This window comes from Lissotriton vulgaris, chromosome 9 (assembly GCF_964263255.1).
Source record: "Lissotriton vulgaris chromosome 9, aLisVul1.2, whole genome shotgun sequence".
Lineage (NCBI taxonomy): Eukaryota > Metazoa > Chordata > Amphibia > Caudata > Salamandridae > Lissotriton > Lissotriton vulgaris.
Genome location: NC_141697.1, coordinates 627,643,369 through 627,661,827, shown reverse-complemented (window position 1 = coordinate 627,661,827; position 18,459 = coordinate 627,643,369). Strand labels below are relative to the sequence as shown.

At 46.7% G+C, this 18,459-nt stretch overlaps 1 protein-coding gene and 1 pseudogene across 2 annotated transcripts in view; both read right to left on the bottom strand.

The window, feature by feature from the left end:
- Positions 1–18,459, bottom strand: part of LOC147691989 (cytochrome P450 2G1-like) — an 833,534-nt gene that overhangs the window by 685,346 nt on the left and 129,729 nt on the right. The gene's annotated exons all lie outside the window — the stretch shown is intronic.
- LOC147691990 (E3 SUMO-protein ligase KIAA1586-like) lies at positions 1,715–3,933 on the bottom strand (annotated as a pseudogene).

Below are 18,459 nucleotides of genomic sequence, written 5' to 3'. Positions count from 1 at the left end.
CTCACAATAGCATTCACTGAAGTTTGAGCCTGTTTGGTAAAAGCTGCAATATACGGGGCTGACTTTAGCACTGGTGGTGTCTGTTTGGCAATCTTTTTCGTCTCCCCCCCCATTCCCTATGACCTCCTCCTTGGATTCCCTCACTACCACTCGGCAAAAGTACCCCTCTTATCTTCACGGTCCTTCTTTCACATACATTTAATCCGTTTTAAGGCGCCAGTACAGGCTGGCTTTACTAATCCACTCAGCTATCCACAGATCTGTTCTTTGCAGCAGGCATATTAACCCTCTGTGCTACTTTATGGCGAGTCGAAACTGCCACTATACACAATTCTGAGCTCTCTCTATCTAGCAGTAACATTAATCACAAGAGTTATCTTGACATTTTTATTGATGCCTGAAATCTGGACCCACAAGGATCTCTGCAGCAGGTTCTTTTAAATCGTAAGTTATTGCTAAACACAGCGTCCCCCCACCCCTCCAGGTCAGTGCCCAGTGCAGCTGCACTACTCGCACATGCCCTAAAACATGCCCTGGCTAGATATCATCACTAAAGAGAGCAGTCCCTACAAGGGGCTACAGAAATCTATTTAGCCACAGCAAACGGCTCAATATATAGAGCAAAAAGCATAAATAACAATTTGCTCCCCTGCCACGTGCCCCTATGGATCCGGGAGGTAGGTGACAGAGTGGAATTGATGTAAGCCCATGCACTTGGGTCATTATATTTTATCTTAATCCAACCGATGCACATGTCTCCACTGCTAAATTGCAATAACACCTACTTGAACAGAAATAGTTGAGAAATGTACTTAAACCCAAAACATAATTAATGTAATTAGTTAACATGTGACTGCTTTGTATAAAATTCAATGTTTATATGCCAATGCGTGACTCTATTCAGAAAGGGGCCGCCTATGAACCTGCAGCTCCAAATTGTGATTTTTTGTTGGTGTTTAATTCGAGGTACAAATGAATTGCACAGTGAAGTGTTGTATTTGTACCGACTGCCTGCACTGACGTGGACGCCGGCTTTGAAAGGCAATTTTCATATTTTTGTAGATAAATGGCTGGCTGGCGGTGCTATTTAGAACTTGCCAATGTGGGCGCGCCATTTTGTGTTTCTTTAAACCTTTCCAATTAGTAACTGATCCGTTCCCTGTTTTTAAAGATGTATGCATAACACATGTGAGCATTCAAACATAGATATAATATACCTCCCACAAACAATATCCAAAAGACAGAGACTGCAATTTACTGAAACTATACCACACACTCGTTCAAAATACCCCAGTGTTTGTCCCCAATCCTCATCAATGTTCTTAGGTTGGTTTTGCCCAGCGGTCGAAGTGCGCTAAAAACAGTATAGGAACTGTGATGCTTCACGCAATGGGGGCGAGGTGAGTATGCATTGGGATGGGATCAGGGCTTTAAGTGGGAAAAAAAACTGGGGGTGCTCTAAAAGGGGCGTGGCAAATCTCTTAAAGGGGTGTGGCCTATCTGAGTAGGGGCGTGGTCTATCTGAGTAGGGGCGTGGTCTAAATCAAGATAACTAGCATTGTGTGCTTAAGAAAATCATGAAGTTGCATCCAGCAAAGGATAATAAAATAGGCAAAAAAGTATATTTATTAAGTATAAGCCATAAAAATACCAAACTATTTAAAAAAACATGTAAAAATGATTTATATTACTTAGAAATCTATTGCAGGATTCCCTAAAACCCTTGAAGATATTCAGTGTGTTTATTTTGCTGGGGTTTCTCACAACAATTTTCTTCAGTGGACCTTCTACCTTTTGCAAGCCAACTCTTTACATACAGCTTTGCATCAAATTTTCCAAATGGAGGACCATTGAGTTTTGCCCATAGGCATGAATAAATGGTCTCTACAAGAAGAGAGGCCCTTGTTGGACAAGCACATAAGCTCTTTGCGCTGAAACCTCTCTCGCAATCCGCATTACTTGCTGGCAGGGTTTCCATGCAAACTACTAACTTTTTTTAATGCTTCAGGGGTTTTCTTTCCACCAAAATCTTTGAAAAGTCTAAAAGCTGGGATAGTATCTCTTGCTGGCAGCTGAAACTCTGAACACAGTTTCTGGATATCTGTTTCCCCATAAAGAATGCATTCATCACCAGAAGGCAAGTTGCCTGCATCTAGCACACTGAAGCTGGCTATAAGTTCTTTCTCAGAATCCGGGGCACATCGTTTATTTATATTTACAGACAGACTTTGGTAAAACTGATTTTGATTAAGGGCAACAGAGTTACTTCTACCATGGGAAAGAGGAACATTCTTGAATTTGCCCTCGTCCACTGCTCTCTGAGCTGCAGAAGCAAACTCCCCTGGGGAGTCCTTCATTGCTATAAATATGCGTACTTGACTAACCAAAAGTCTGTGGGCATTAACAATTGTAATATCCCTCCTCTGTAAGGAGAGTGATAAGTCTTTAAGCTCTTGAAGTGCATCACACATTACCCCCAAATCTCTGATAAAAGAATAGGATATAAGCTTCTTCAAGAGACCTTCATACTTACTCCGGTCTCTTATGGGTCTGGATGGGTCTTTAGAAGCATTCTCAAAATGTTTGCACAAGGCAGGGAAGCAGTTCCAAACAGCTTTCACAGATCTGTAACTGGATGCTACCCATCTAGTATCAAGCATTTTCCCTATCTTCTGAAGCTGTACACATAGCTCGCTGGCGGCCAAATTTAGCTCTCTCTGGTTTTTTGGCGACATGCTGTATGTGGCATACAATGAGTCCATGAAAATCTTGAAGTGATTGACCCCTGCAACCTCATCAACTGTATCTGCCACAGCAAGTTCTAGTCTGTGAGCCAAACAGTGCCATGTCAGTACAAGATTTGGAAATTCTGATTTCAACAATGCGACTACTCCTCCTTTTTTACCAAACATAACTGCTGCTCCATCAGTACATACCGCAATCAAGATATCATGAAGCAGACATTTTGTGAGTCCAACTTTTTCAAAGTAGCTTAGGACAGCGGTCTTTACGCCAATAGCATTAGTTTCTGCCAGCTCCAGGAGGCCGAATTAGATGGTCACTGGGGTACTTTCATTTCCAAAAATGCCACGGAGGTAGATAATCAAGGTAGAAGCATTGCTAATAGAAGTGCTCTCATCAATTAATACTGTGATCTTTGGTTTGTGTTGTCTGATATAACAGACCAATCTTTGTTGCATTTCCAGTGCAATGTGTTTTATTATTTCAGTTGCAGTCACATTGCTGTGCAAAACACGTCCCATTGCGCTGCCATTCTTTGCCTGAAGGAGAATTAGATCAGGGTAGTCAGTGAAAGGGCGATCTCTTTTTTGCCAAGTAGTAGGCAGTGTCAAATACCCTGCATGTGCTCTCCATATGTTTTGCATTACATTTGTGTACTGCCACCACCAATGTATTTTTCTGCTGAGCTGTAAGAATGTCCTCAGCTGCCAAGTGACCAGCGCTCACCTTATGCTCCATAATCTTCTTCCTGAGCTGTTTCTGCCTGAAAGCTTTTCCGTCACCGGAAGGACCAACCTCGCCATATGCCCACACTTTACTTACGTGCATGCCTTGGGTGTTATTGTGCACTGAAAGACCTGTTGATTTAGCCCGTTTACAGGAAGAACATCCAATATTGCCTGACTTAAGATACAACCATTTATATTCCTCCTGAAAGTAATACCACTGTTTAGTGTTCCAGCAGTCAGGGAGTTTGACAGTTTCTTTCTCTGGCACACGTTGAAGTTTTTCTAATGGTGGACTGTCCTTGTCAGACTCTTGCTGAGTTTTACTAGCTTCATCACTAGTTGGGTGCACTGGACAAGACTCCCCTGTAACACGCTGGCGCTTCAGTGACGGTAGGAAGTCAATCATTGAAGACTGCATAGACTTGCGCTTCAGAGCAGAAGCAGATAAGCTACTAGTAGCCATGGTAAATGTAGAACTTCCTTCTTGGAGGCTGGACTGGTATATCTGAAAAAGAAAAGAAAATCTTGCTCTGCTGGTTTCCTCTGCTGATTTTGGTTTCCAGGTGATAAGGCCTTCCTTCACGAAAATAGAATATTGAGCCTCTTATCTGCAACAAAAATTGAATAGTTTACGCCAGTGATCCACAATGTTTAATTGAAGTGCCATTTGGCAGGCAGATGTTACTCTTCATTTTGTGCTGTTCCTGAAAGTATCTCTCATTGTGCAGTGAAGTTGTAAGGTTTTCCTGATCTGGAGATCCCAAAATACGTCTTCCCCGGGTCTCCAAAAGTCCTTAAGATGGCACTGGTTCATCTGTATGTACTGTACTCCAGTCTACTTACTCCTTCCTGATTTGCATACACTGGACTTGTTCGCTGCCTCACACATGGATACCGGTACACACTGCCTGCACAGTCCTCTCACACACATACTCCCTGCTAAGGCCCGATGTATAGTATTTTGATTTATGTCACACTTACTACCCCTGATGAGGCGTTGCATCGCTTTTTCTGCGAGTAGCATGCTACTACGAAATCCATAAAGGATTAGTGGCAAATTAGTTTAGTGAAATATGAAAGTAATTTGAGTGGTGGATGTGTTAGTCATTTGGATTGAGAAGGGTAGTGGACGGATAGAAGAGGGAAAAGGTATACATTTATATAGCACTTGCTACCCCCAAGGTGTTGAATTGCTTTTTCGGCGAGTAGCACCCTACCCCAGAACACAAACAATACTAAACCCACAGAACAAACCCACAAAGCAGGAATAGACTACTGCATCACTGCATGGAATAAATAATATCCAGAGGCACTACCATCATACTGCGTCACTGCATGGAATAAAGAGTACCCCTAGGCACTGCTCTCTTCCTACCTCACTGCATAATATAAAGAACACTCCTAGGCATTGCCATCCTTGTATATTTGTATATCACTGCACAGTATAATGAATATCCTGAGGCACTGACATCAATCTGCCACATTGCATCCACCACAGCTCTCTGGATAGGATTAACTCGACCACCTCAGAACCTAAAGATGTGTCTCAGGTGGTCTGCAGCCAGAACACCTTGGAAGGAGATGTCGCTTGAAGCAACATCAGCAAATCCATTCCTTTCTTCAGCTATGATGGTGGAACGCTGCTGTGGGCAGGAGTCTGAACCAGAACAAAACGCCTTAACCAGGCCAGGCTCTCAAGAACACTCCAGCAGAAAGTGTAGTGAATGGACATTTCATATTTCTTACAAAATAGAAAAAGTTTCAGTTGTGAAAACAGTGGTACACATTTTAATATCTTACCAACTCGAAGCTGAAGGATTTACGGAAATTTCTGCAACAGTCTTTTTCAGAGGGGCATGTTCACTACACGATAGTCATCGGACCTTACTCTGAATCATGGAAAGCCTTTGGGGTGCTAACTAGCAAGCCTACCAGCTCTACAAAAGAGAACATAATTTGTGGCAGCACTCTAACGTTTGATGGTTAAAGGATATAGGAAAGATCAACCATATATGGCAAGATATGGGGAGAAATCGCTCCCTACTTTTCACAGGACAGGTTACTTGCCCTTGATCCCCAGAGTACACAAAGCACTTGAAGGTCACAGGCACACATGGCTATCCAACAAGCATGGCTCTTCAGACAGGCAGACACCTAACCATGCCAATGGCAGACTGGAAAGCAAAAACGTCCTAATTACCATCTGGGTTGCCAGGAATGGTGCGCCATTAAATGTAAGCATTAATAAATCTTTGCAAAATATACAGGGGATCTCTGGCCTAACATAAACCTTGATCTGAGTTCTGAGTTTTGCTGAAGTTTGTACAATGCTAAAAAACCCTTTTACTGCCAGACATGGCTCAGAGAGGACATCAAATTCGAAAAACTACAGGGCAATCCGACTGCTATCTGTGCCCTCTCAGCAAAATAACAATGATGGATGCGCATGGCCTTCAGCTCTCCAACTGCCTGGGAGCTGCCCTCTTGATAAACTGAGCAGGATATATGGCCCTGTTAGGGTGAACTGCTGCTCACAGGATTTAAAAAAAAATTAATGTATAAAGTTTTAAATAGCACAAACTTGATCCCGAAGGATACCAGAGCGCTTTACAATTTGAGGCAAAGGTAACAAATCAGAACATTACTTAGTTCTCCAGTACAGACGCAAGCCCTCCCCACCCCTCCAGCACAGACATAGGCCCTTGCCACCTCTCCAGCACAGATACAGGCCCTCACCACCTCTACAGCACAGACACAGGCCCTCCCCACCTCTCCAGCACAGATACAGGCCCTCGCCACCTCTACAGCACAGATACAGGCCCTCACCACCTCTACAGCACAGATACAAGCCCTCGCCACCTCTCCAGCACAGATACAGGCCCTCGCCACCTCTACAGCACAGATACAGGCCCTCGCCACCTCTACAGCACAGATACAGGCCCTCACCACCTCTACAGCACAGATACAGGCCCTCCCCACCCCTCCAGCACAGACACAGGCCCTCCCCACCTCTCCAGCACAGATACAGGCCCTTGCCACCTCTCCAGCACAGATACAGGCCCTCACCACCTCTACAGCACGGATACAGGCCCTCCCCACCCCTCCAGCACAGACACAGGCCCTCCCCACCTCTCCAGCACAGATACAGGCCCTCCCCACCTCTCCAGCACAGCTACAGGCCCTCCCCACCTCTCCAGCACAGATACAGGCCCTCGCCACCTCTACAGCACAAATACAGGCCCTCGCCACCTCTACAGCACAGATACAGGCCCTCACCACCTCTACAGCACGGATACAGGCCCTCCCCACCCCTCCAGCACAGACACAGGCCCTCCCCACCTCTCCAGCACAGATACAGGCCCTCGCCACGTCTCCAGCACAGATACAGGCCCACGCCATCGATACAGCACAGATACAGGCCCTCACCACCTCTACAGCACAGATACAGGCCCTCACCACCTCTCCAGTACAGACACAGGCCCTCACCACCCCCCTAGCACAGACACAGGCCCCCCTCCCCTCTCCTATACATATCCAGGCCCTCACCAATTCTACAGCACAGACACAGGCCCCATCCCCCCTCCCGCACATATCCAGGCCCCCACCACCTCTCCAGCACAGAGGCAGGCCCCCACCACCTCTACAGCACATATGCAGGCCCCCACCACCTCAACAGCACAGATGCAGGCCCCCACCACCTCTACAGCACTGATGCAGGCCCCCACCACCTCTACAGCACAGATACAGGCCCCCACCACCCCTCCAGCACAGACACAGGCCCTCCCCACCCCTCCAGCACAGACGCAGGCCCTCCCCACCTCTCCAGCACAGACACCGGCCATCCCCACCCCTCCAGCACAGACATAGGCCCTTGCCACCTCTCCAGCACAGATACAGGCCCTCACCACCTCTACAGCACAGACACAGGCCCTCGCCACCTCTACAGCACAGATACAGGCCCTCGCCACCTCTACAGCACAGATACAGGCCCTCACCACCTCTACAGCACAGATACAGGCCCTCCCCACCCCTCCAGCACAGACACAGGCCCTCCCCACCTCTCCAGCACAGATACAGGCCCTTGCCACCTCTCCAGCACAGATACAGGCCCTCACCACCTCTACAGCACGGATACAGGCCCTCCCCACCCCTCCAGCACAGACACAGGCCCTCCCCACCTCTCCAGCACAGATACAGGCCCTCCCCACCTCTCCAGCACAGCTACAGGCCCTCCCCACCTCTCCAGCACAGATACAGGCCCTCGCCACCTCTACAGCACAAATACAGGCCCTCGCCACCTCTACAGCACAGATACAGGCCCTCACCACCTCTACAGCACGGATACAGGCCCTCCCCACCCCTCCAGCACAGACACAGGCCCTCCCCACCTCTCCAGCACAGATACAGGCCCTCGCCACCTCTCCAGCACAGATACAGGCCCACGCCATCGATACAGCACAGATACAGGCCCTCACCACCTCTACAGCACAGATACAGGCCCTCACCACCTCTCCAGTACAGACACAGGCCCTCACCACCCCCCTAGCACAGACACAGGCCCCCTCCCCTCTCCTATACATATCCAGGCCCTCACCAATTCTACAGCACAGACACAGGCCCCCATCCCCCCTCCCGCACATATCCAGGCCCCCACCACCTCTCCAGCACAGAGGCAGGCCCCCACCACCTCTACAGCACATATGCAGGCCCCCACCACCTCAACAGCACAGATGCAGGCCCCCACCACCTCTACAGCACTGATGCAGGCCCCCACCACCTCTACAGCACAGATACAGGCCCCCACCACCCCTCCAGCACAGACACAGGCCCTCCCCACCCCTCCAGCACAGACACAGGCCCTCCCCACCTCTCCAGCACAGACACCGGCCATCCCCACCCTCTCCAGCACAGACACCAGGCATCCCCACCTCTCCAGCACAGACACCGGCCATCCCCACCTCTCCAGCCCAGATGCAGGCCCCAACCACCTGTACAGTCCCTTTAATCCCCCAACCCCCGTGACTTTCTCCCAACTAAAACTGTACAGTTTTTCGATGTACCCTTTGGATAATATACATCTCAGAGTCAAAGATAAGCATCAAGTAACTAAAAGTGACAAAACAATTCGTTGCAGAGTACAGTCCCTTGCCAGGAGGCACTTGGCTGTCAATAACAAAACACACATAAAAAACAAAGATGCAAGATTGTGACTAGAATCTACACGTTATGCAAGCTGAAACAAAAAAACGATTATAATCAAACTGTGGGGATAACCCACTGCACTTACCGATCAAGGATGGGGCTCCACAGGTGAAAAATGTTGAAACTAATTTCCGCGACCTATCCAATTCTAAACACGGCGCAATTCATCAAGTGAAGGTCGGGTAGGTCGTGCTGGAGCAGGCTGCCTGGGGGCCTCTGCCTCTTCAGGCACCATCATCCACGACGTTGCTCCTGCGATGGTAAAAGTCCCGCGCTGGCACCACCACGACGTTGCTCCTGCGATGGTAAAAGTCCCGCGCTGGCACCACCACGACGTTGCTCCTGCGATGGTAAAAGTCCTGCGCTGGCACCACCACGACGTTGCTCCTGCGATGGTAAAAGTCCCACGCTGGCACCACCATGACGTTGCTTCTGCGCTGGAAAGAGAGGAGAGAAGGGAAATCCTGAGAGAAAATGGCTCTCTTAAAGGATTTTCCTTCCTCCAACAAAGCTCACCTGGCATGACGTCATGCCGTCGTGCCGTGGACGTCATGCTGTGACTACTACTGAGTGAGGAAACTGAGCTCTCACTGCAGTAGTGCAAAATGTCACAGACAGGTTTCCTAAACAAGCAGCAACCGCCAGGGCTTTAAGTGGGCAGAGGCAGAGTCTGAGCACCGGCAGTTTTTTTGGGGGCCCTCGAAACGGGTCTGAAAAAAAAAAAATAAAGAACGGACTACCTTTGCCAGCCGGGAAAATAGAGCCCAATAGAGACCCGTTTCGAGGACCCCAAAACAAAACTGCCAGTGCGCAGACCCGGACAGACCCGGCCCACTTAAAGCCCTGGATGGGATCAAAGGAAAATAATCTGTAACTATTTTCAATCTTTCCAGTGGAGACTCCTCCGCTAAGGCGCAGGAGCAGTGGCGGCGCCTCCGCTAAGGCGGAGGAGCATCGCCACTGCTCAGCAAGCAGTGCAAAAAAAAAAAATATGATAATGACAGGAGTTATTATCATTTTATTTTTCTTTGCGGGATTCAGAGCCAGGTCGGGTGGGGCAGGGCTGGGCTCACCGCCGTCAGCAGAGTGAGGAGTGGTTTGCACTTCCTAAGTGTGCATGACGGTTTGGCTGGCCAGCCAAACCGTCATGCCCACTTAGCATGTTCTCCACCGGGCTGTGTTGCACAGTGCTGTGCAGCACATGCACAGGCTTCCAGGCACTGCCTGAGCAGCCTGTTTGGCCACTCAGACCAATCATGATGCTGCAGCATCGTGATTGGCTGGGAGAGGCAGGGAGCATGGGTGCTTCCACTCTGTGGACGGAGGAGAGGCGGTGGCTGCTGTGACGGCAACAGGTACGTTTGTTTTGTAATATTTTCTCACCCCCCTTCCCCCATCCTACCACCCCTGTTCCGAGGCAGCCGCCAGTGAGTATTTCACCTTCAGGTAACTACATCTAAAATAAATGCAAGTTAAGTTAATCAGTAGGAAATGCACGTTCATTATGAAACCTTTATTAGTTAAATGCACTGCAGAGCTCTGATTCCACAGAGCCACAGAACTCAATCCAGGTTTGTGCAGATGAGAACAGTGACCAGCTAAATGCGCCAGCTGTAATGACACAGCGATCCTTTCAGGAGACTATGGGGGAGAAACTGACAGCCTTGCTACACCCCATACTGTCACGCTTAACTGCAACAGAAGAATTGCTCAAACTTTAACGACTGATAATACAACAAAGGGTGGGATGCTCACAGATAGCACCAAAACACTTGTACAACCACTCAGAAATGTTCACTTCAACACTTTGCAACCTATAGGAATACAGAACACTGGGCTAACCAAATCTACAGAGGAAATCAGGAGATCATGGTGTCAAGATCCCGGACTATGCACAGCCCCCTCAAGCTGAGAGAGAAGAGATCGTAGAGACCAGGGAATTCGACAACCTGGGGGTGGATAAGAGCTATATAAGGGGCCCATTGAGGGAGAGGATACCACCACCAGCTGATTCAAATAGCTCTCACGAAAGGCACAAAACAGGGATCTTAAATAGTAAGGGAGCCCTAAGTGTAACACCTGCCGCATGACCTTACGTGACAATTTTAGTAAATGTCCCGATCCTTACACAAGTCCAACAGGAAACAACTACTCATCTGATGGACAAATCGAGACATTGGCTAAGAAAGATTGTAAGACTACCACCACCATCTGTTTATGATCATCTAATCATGGCAAGAAGTATTTCGTGGGTAGGAAACTCTAAAAAAGAAATTGAGGGAGATTGTGTAGTTCTGAATTGTAATAATGCATTTGTTGTAGAGGAAATATTAGGGCTACTATTGGGCACTGTCGAGCAATGCCTTAACTTAAACGTGATAATTGGTAAATATACCATAGCTCATCAGTCCCCAATCTACCTGGCCTTTATGGATCTTACCTCAGCATTCGATTTTGTAAACAGATTTCGTCTTTGGCAATGTCTCTTAAATTATTGGCTGGACGAGGCTCTAGTAATTTTTTTGGCCTATTTACATAAGGACCTGGGAGCTAAGGTGAGGATCAGCAGGGACGGAGCAGTATCAGGGAACACCATGATCAGCAGGGGGGTCAGGCAGGGATGTGAGCTGACCCCTCGGCTTTTCATTTTATACACCAACGAGCTGAACAACGATATGTCCAAACTGACTAAGGATGTCCCTCTGATTAATGGAAAAATGCTCCCCGTCTTACTGTACGCAGATGATGCGGTCCTGATGGGCCGCACTCCCAATGCACTGCGCACTTTAGTTGGGGTTTTGTGGATTTTATGAATAAGTTGGACCTTTGCGCAAATGTAAAAAAAAACATTTTTAATGAATTGTGGCCCCAAAAAATATTCTGTAAATGTAATCAATTCTGGCTCTGAAAAACTGTTATACACATGCACTTTCCCATACTTGGGCTTGGTATACACAGATAGCGGTTCCTGGGTTGCCCATTTGGCACACAGCAGGAGAAAATATATAAAAGCCGTCAACTTGAGTCTGTCTCTCCCCCAACCGAGAAGAACCGAGGTAGTGCTACCCCTTTTGAAAATATACAAAACTCAGTGCCTACTAACCGCAACATATGGAGCAGAAATTTGGGGCTACGCAAATTGTAATAACATCCAGGTAGAAGAAAATAGATTTTGTCTGAGAGTTTTGGGGCCACTGATCAGTTCTTCCTCTTTTGTTTGCCATCATGAGTTAAACTTACCATTTATTGAGGATTACATTAGGACCCGCCCAGTGATCTTCTGGATGAAAGTGTGGCAAAATCCAGCAGCCACATTGACTAGAGACATCATAAGGGCGGAGATATACCCTGGTTGCAGCCGTTATGGCTAGCCTGAGCATTGAAATTCTGCTACACATTTTTACAGACCCAGGAAATATGACAGGCACCAACAAAAAAATTACCCAGGGGGCCCTGTATGCTTACTACGCCAACCGGAGACATGAGCAAGAAATTTTGAAACCCTCAGTTGCCCGGTATATAACTATGGTATGCACAGATGGCCCCCCCACAAAATTACCAGCTAGCTATCTCTTGAAGGCAACCAACCGCTGGGAACGAAGCCTGCTTTTTCGTCTTAGGGCTGGTACTTTAAAATATTTACTCTGCTTTCCCCTAGGTTTTAATACCAATCTTGAGCAAATGCATTGTTCTTGTGGAAATCGTGGCAGCCAATCCATGTTACACTTTTTATTTTTCTGTGATTTTTATAAAATATATAGTGAGCAGCTGCTGATCCCCTTTTTTAAGGCTCATGCTATTACTGACTTTAGGGAAGCATACAGGGAGATTGTTATGGTCAATGGGGAACATTTAATTTTTCGTGTTAGTGCGTTCTTGAAACTGGCTGTCGGTTCTTGTGCTTCTATGAACACAGAATAGCCAGTTTTTGGTGCACGCCAGGCATTTGACTTAATTAATACTACGTATTTATTAACACATATTTTTATTAATTTCATTGCTTTTATGTGTCAGAGTGTCCACATTTTAATACTTCATGTTGTTACATTTTTTAATAGTATATTTTATATTATCTTTGAACTAACATCTAAATTGTAGGCTTATGTCCGTTTTGCAGAATATATTCTTGTACTATGTATATAATTCTGTGTCCACAGAATAACATGTCTACTGCACTTATTGATTTTTAATTACTAACTATGTATGCATTGTGCCGGTTTTATCTTGTACTTTTATGGATATTATTTGTATCCGAATAAAGAATTAATTGATTGTTGTGACAAAGTCACAGATCTATGCCGTCCCACTGGGCTTCTTTTGCAAGCCATGGTTCTCACATAGACCCCCCACACTTAGGGCTTCTTCACAGGTGAACTATGAAAGGGCTTACCCATCAACGGGGGGGGGGACAACTGGTCTTTTAACAATAGATACGCACATTTAACAGATCTAAATGCCTGGGATTGACTACCCCTAAGTGTGATACCTGAAATCAACAATGACTAGGAAGAGAGTAAAAGGGATGAAGCACCTTCAAAAACCCCAGTGTTGGCAAATTCAATCGCAGTCATGGGGGGCGCAGCAACTGTTCAACCACCCAATGTAGATAATTCTCCCTTGATAGCTACACATGCTATCCCCCAGGCTTTGACATCTAGTACTGAGTCGGCAAGAGCCAGATCACAAACTAATAGTTACCACACCATGCTTTCCTGGAATATAGCAGGCAACAAAAATAAAAAAAATAAAAAAGACATTAAGGAGTGATACAATATAATTGCAAAGACATAGAAAGTGGACCACATTTGTATCAATGGTTATCAATGCTTTAATACCCCGGCCATCCCATCAGCGAAAGGAAGAGCAAAAAGGTGCTTGCTGACATTTATATATAATACTATCTCATTCAGAGTAGTACACTTTATAAATGAATCACCATTTGTTCACATTATTATACTAGATAGCAATCAGAACCTAAGTTGGCTGATAATTAATTACTACAATAACAACTTTGCAACCCCACAAGAAGTGGTTAGGGACTTTGAAGAAACATGAGAGACCATAATACCCATGGAAGTAAAACCGCTTTATCTTATATGGGCGGGCTAATACAGTAAAATGCTTGAACAGTGATTTCCGCATGTGTCATCAAATCTCACAAAATGTGGGCTTAAATGATCACTTCACGCATACCACCTATGGAAACGCTCTGAACAATATTTTGATGGTATGGCAATTGGAGATTGGAACATAAACAACCCACAACACCGGTCAAATAATCCAGACTTTTTATAGGGGAAGACTACTTTTGTGATAGTTCATATAATAACATGTAGTAACAATAAGATTCATTGAGCAGAAGTAAATGTAAGGATGACAGAATGTAGCGCCCATGCCAATATCTCCCTAATGCTCCCCTGGATAGAGCAGAGTAAAACTAAACAGAGTATAAAAGCCCCTAGCCCAGTCATAGCTAGACGAAATGGTTACTCCCATAAATGGAGTAAGATTGATGAGGGGCTGCTCTTCTCTCGATTGATACAGGCGAATTATAAGAAAGGTCACTTTTGTTTAAACCATCGAAGAAATAAACCGCAAGTAGTAGCAGCATTTCTGAAGATCTTGGAAGCATTAAGCAGCAACTAACTTGCCAATTGGGTACAGGCAACCAGCTGCAATATCGCTGGTTTGATAACATCCGCTCAAAAACTTCTGCCAACCTTCTCCACTCGCTAAAAGCTAAACCAAGGGATACATAGTAAATTAAAAACCTGAGAGCGAATTATAAAAGCGCGACAAAAAATTGAGAAAAAAAAATTAAGATCTGAAGCAAGGGAAAAATTAAGGTTAGCAGCTAATGATATTGATTCAAAATCTTTTTGGGAAGTGGTCAACGCACAATTTCTTCAAGAAGTAGGTGGTCCATCCACAGACTTATGCATAGGCGAAAATACATGGATAGATCACCTCCAAAAAATCTTCCAAAAGCCGAACACAAGCATCTTTGCAGAATGTCCGCACAGGATAAAATGTACCTTCCCCTTAGTTTTTGATTTGGACGCGATAGAGTGTGCATTGTCGCAAGCTTCATCTTTAAAGGCAGCAGGACCGGATGGGGTACCTGAATTTATATTTCTGAAGAATGGAACTTTCTGGGTCCCTTTACTCACATTAGTATTCAATTCTATAGGCACTATGGTACCTTCTCCGTCGTGGGTATGGGGTATATCCAACGAGGATACCCTCCAAAAAATAGAGGACGGGTTCACTAAAAGGTTACTGTCTGTTTCCAAGGCATGCAATAATGTAATCACAGACAAAGAATTAGGCTTGCACCATATTTCAGATACAATTAAATTGGCCCCTCTGTTACTTTGACTGCCAATCTGAAAACGGAAGACTGTACAGATAAATCGATGCATTATAAATGACGTGATGAAAATGGCGTATGGGCACAAAATAACGTGGCTAAATAATATAAGATGTACCCTGGAATCTTTGGGGTTTGGGGCACTGCATGACCATCCACGGCAATGCAAAACTTTTTCAAAAGCAAAATGAATAAATCTTTTCCTAGAGAAATGCACAAAAGATATAAAGACAAAGCCACGGTAACTGCTCATGATAAGAGACCTTCTTTAGTGCATGGACTATCTTCATATCTTGGCTGTGTGACTAATAATCATCACTGTTTACTTCTAATAAGGTTCAGACTGGGATATGTAACGTCAGTGCTGGGACATCCAGCGAACGTGTTTTCTGAGACCCAACTAGGAGATGTCCATGTGATGCCCAATCCAAACAATCAATTGTACACATACTGTATTCATGCCATTTTTATGAAACAGAGAGGAAAAGATTTATTGTGCTCAAAACTCGTAGATTAGTAAAGCTCTGACTAAATGTTTAATCATTCACAATATGCACAGTACGAATAATTTTAAATATATTAAGATACAGATGAATTAGGATAACATATATATATGTTGTTTTTTAAGGACGTTGTGAATAATAATTTTCTTTTAAGACACAAGCTCTTTGAGGTAATTTATTGATATGCCTGTATATTTTTGTCTGAACTTTTTATGCAATTGCTTCTAAATGCGAAATAAAGTTTTAATTGAATTGAATTAACCGTGCTGTGACAGAAAACACTGTGAATATGTAAGTATGAATATGAATATGTGTGGGGACACTTTGAACTGCTTAATTGTTGCCGAGGGAGGTGCTGCCTGCGGGTCCCTACAAACGCCGCCACTGACCTGACCTTCAAGTTGGAGGAGCCTGCCCTCGCCCGGATCGGGATCCACCGGGCTGCTGATGCCGAGATCACAACTTGCAGCACCCGCTCCGCGGGTGCCGCTGCGCAGCCCACGGTGAGGGGCGGCTGACAGCTGACTTCCAAGCGGATCTCCGGAGGAGGAGGAGGAGGTACTTCGAGGCGCCAGAGGGAGCACGCCAGCAGGGACTCGCAAGACCAGGAGTCCCTGCTCTGCACAGGTGTGCACGGCCGCACCCCCTGACAGACACGCCCACCTGCCTGCAACGCCCCTTATTAACAACGCGCAGGACGCTCAGCGGGACGCGAGCGAGACGCCAAGCGAAGCTCGAGCAAAGGGCGGGCAGTCTGGGGCTGGCAAGGCTGGGCTAGGCCACGTCCCTTTCCGCTAGCGTGCTGATAGTGTGACTATTGAGACCATACTTGAGAGAAAACAACCCTGCGATGTCTACCAGGTCAGGAAAGTCTCTGTGGAGTGAGGGAGGTGGTGCTGGCCCTACCGCGCCTACCATGATCGGCACCATGGACCGTTTTATTACCAGAGTAGCGGCGGTAATTGAAAAAGAAATAGTGATGACTGAAAAACGCCTTTCTGATGTATATCTCCCCACTAGGCGCTCTTCCCTAGGGGCCGTGGCCCTGGCAATGTCCCCGTCTCCTAATAACGTTCCACGTCCCCCAACAGCGGGTAATCCTCAGAAGTCCCGGATCTCAGCAATAGGGGACAGCGTCGATAGGCTTGAGAAACTGGCAGTGTTACTGCCGGGGCCGGAGGTCTACGAGGCTGAGGAGGTTTTTGAGGAGTCCGGGGTCTAGCCCCCAAACGGAACGCAGCCTCCGACCACCAGCGTGATACCCTCTCCAATTAACCAGGATATTGTGGAGGAAGTAGTTGAGCCCGCCAGACCCTTGGCCCTGCCCGCACACGAAAAGGGGAAGAGGGGTGGTTGCTGTCGGAAGGGGAAGTATGTCACCCTTTCTAAACGCTCCAAGAAGCAAGAACGCAGAGGGCAGGGGCAAAGATCACATTCCCTTCCAACCCCCGCCACAGAGGATGTATCAATAGAGGGGAACTTCCCAAGCCCAACACTTGAAGAGGGGTGCTGCTTCCCAAACCCTAATAGTAATACACCGAGTATGGCAGTCCCTGACTACTCCAACATTATTATTAAAAAGCTCACTAGCCTTTTAGCCCCCCTGTTAAGTACAGTTGAGGGATTGGGGGCAAGATTGGATCAGCTAGAGCAAACAACACTTGATAACTTTTGCTCGCTCAAAAATCTGATTAAATTGCAGACTAGAGTGAGAGAGAATAATATGGCGGGGGAGGTAGGGAAATCACTCCCTGTAGCACAGGTCCAGACGTTGGCTCCACTTATTGCACTTTCAGTGGGGGGGAAAACAGCTGCACCCTCAGCCACAGTTCCTTCTGTGTCCACAGTAGGATGCCACCCAAAATCCAAACAAAAATCCCCTGTCCCTTCTAAAACTCAACCCCAAAAGCCATCTCAGCCCAAGGCAGTTGATAAAGTGGGTACGTCTAAGGGCAACCAAGTCGTGGAGGGGGCAGAGAAAGTAAATGGCATCAGCCCTAGCCCTGCACCTATCCCCGACAAGAACAAGGCAACTCTTGCGCCATCTGTAGTCGGTACCCAGAGGCGTTCGTAGAGTGGATTGGGTGGGCAAATGTAAGAAGCATCTGGAGGGGGACTGCATTATTGTCAACTTTCAGGACCCTAGGGTGGCAGGACTAATCTGTGCCTCGGGCCAAGAGGGAGCTAGCGAGGGTATACAATCAGTGGATTTGTCCTATTTTTACCTCAGGCCCGTGTTTAAACCACAAAAACTGGGTGTGAGTGTTAATCCTCCTTGTCAAAGCATGGGAGTATGTTAGCCAGCGGAACCTCTGTCCTACCCCCAGGTCGGCCGGTCTGTTCCCCATTGGAATCTTGGGGGGTGTTGACCTGAGGGAGCTGATGAGCTGTTAGGGGAGGAACTGAACAGTGTAATTATCGTCCCGAAACAGACGCCCAATTCCTCTCCCTTGGAGGAATTGCTGCTCACATCAAATGACATTGTGGGAGCTAGTAGGCCCCAAACCTGCAGCCTTTATCTGGGAGCTGATGGTCCCCTGGCGGGCTTGTCCCCCTGTCCTGTTCCTGCGAGCAGCTGTGCTGCGGCTATAGTGGACCCCGATCTCAGGGTCTCCAGCTGGAATGTGGCTGGAATTTCTAGGAAGCTACAATTGCCAGACTGGAATGCTTTGATAGAGGAATATGCCATATGCATCTTCCAGGAGACCTGGAGCGTGGATCCTGTGCACAGAGCAGGTTACTCAACCAGCTCTGTCCCGGCTATATGCTCGCCTTCTAGGAAAGGATGCCCTTCGGGTGGTCTATTAATATGGGTGTCAGCGTCTTTAAACTGTAGGATAGTGGAGTGTCAAACGGGTTGCCCTGACATCCAAAATATCATCTTGAAAGACTCCCGGAATCGAGCCGTGCTGAA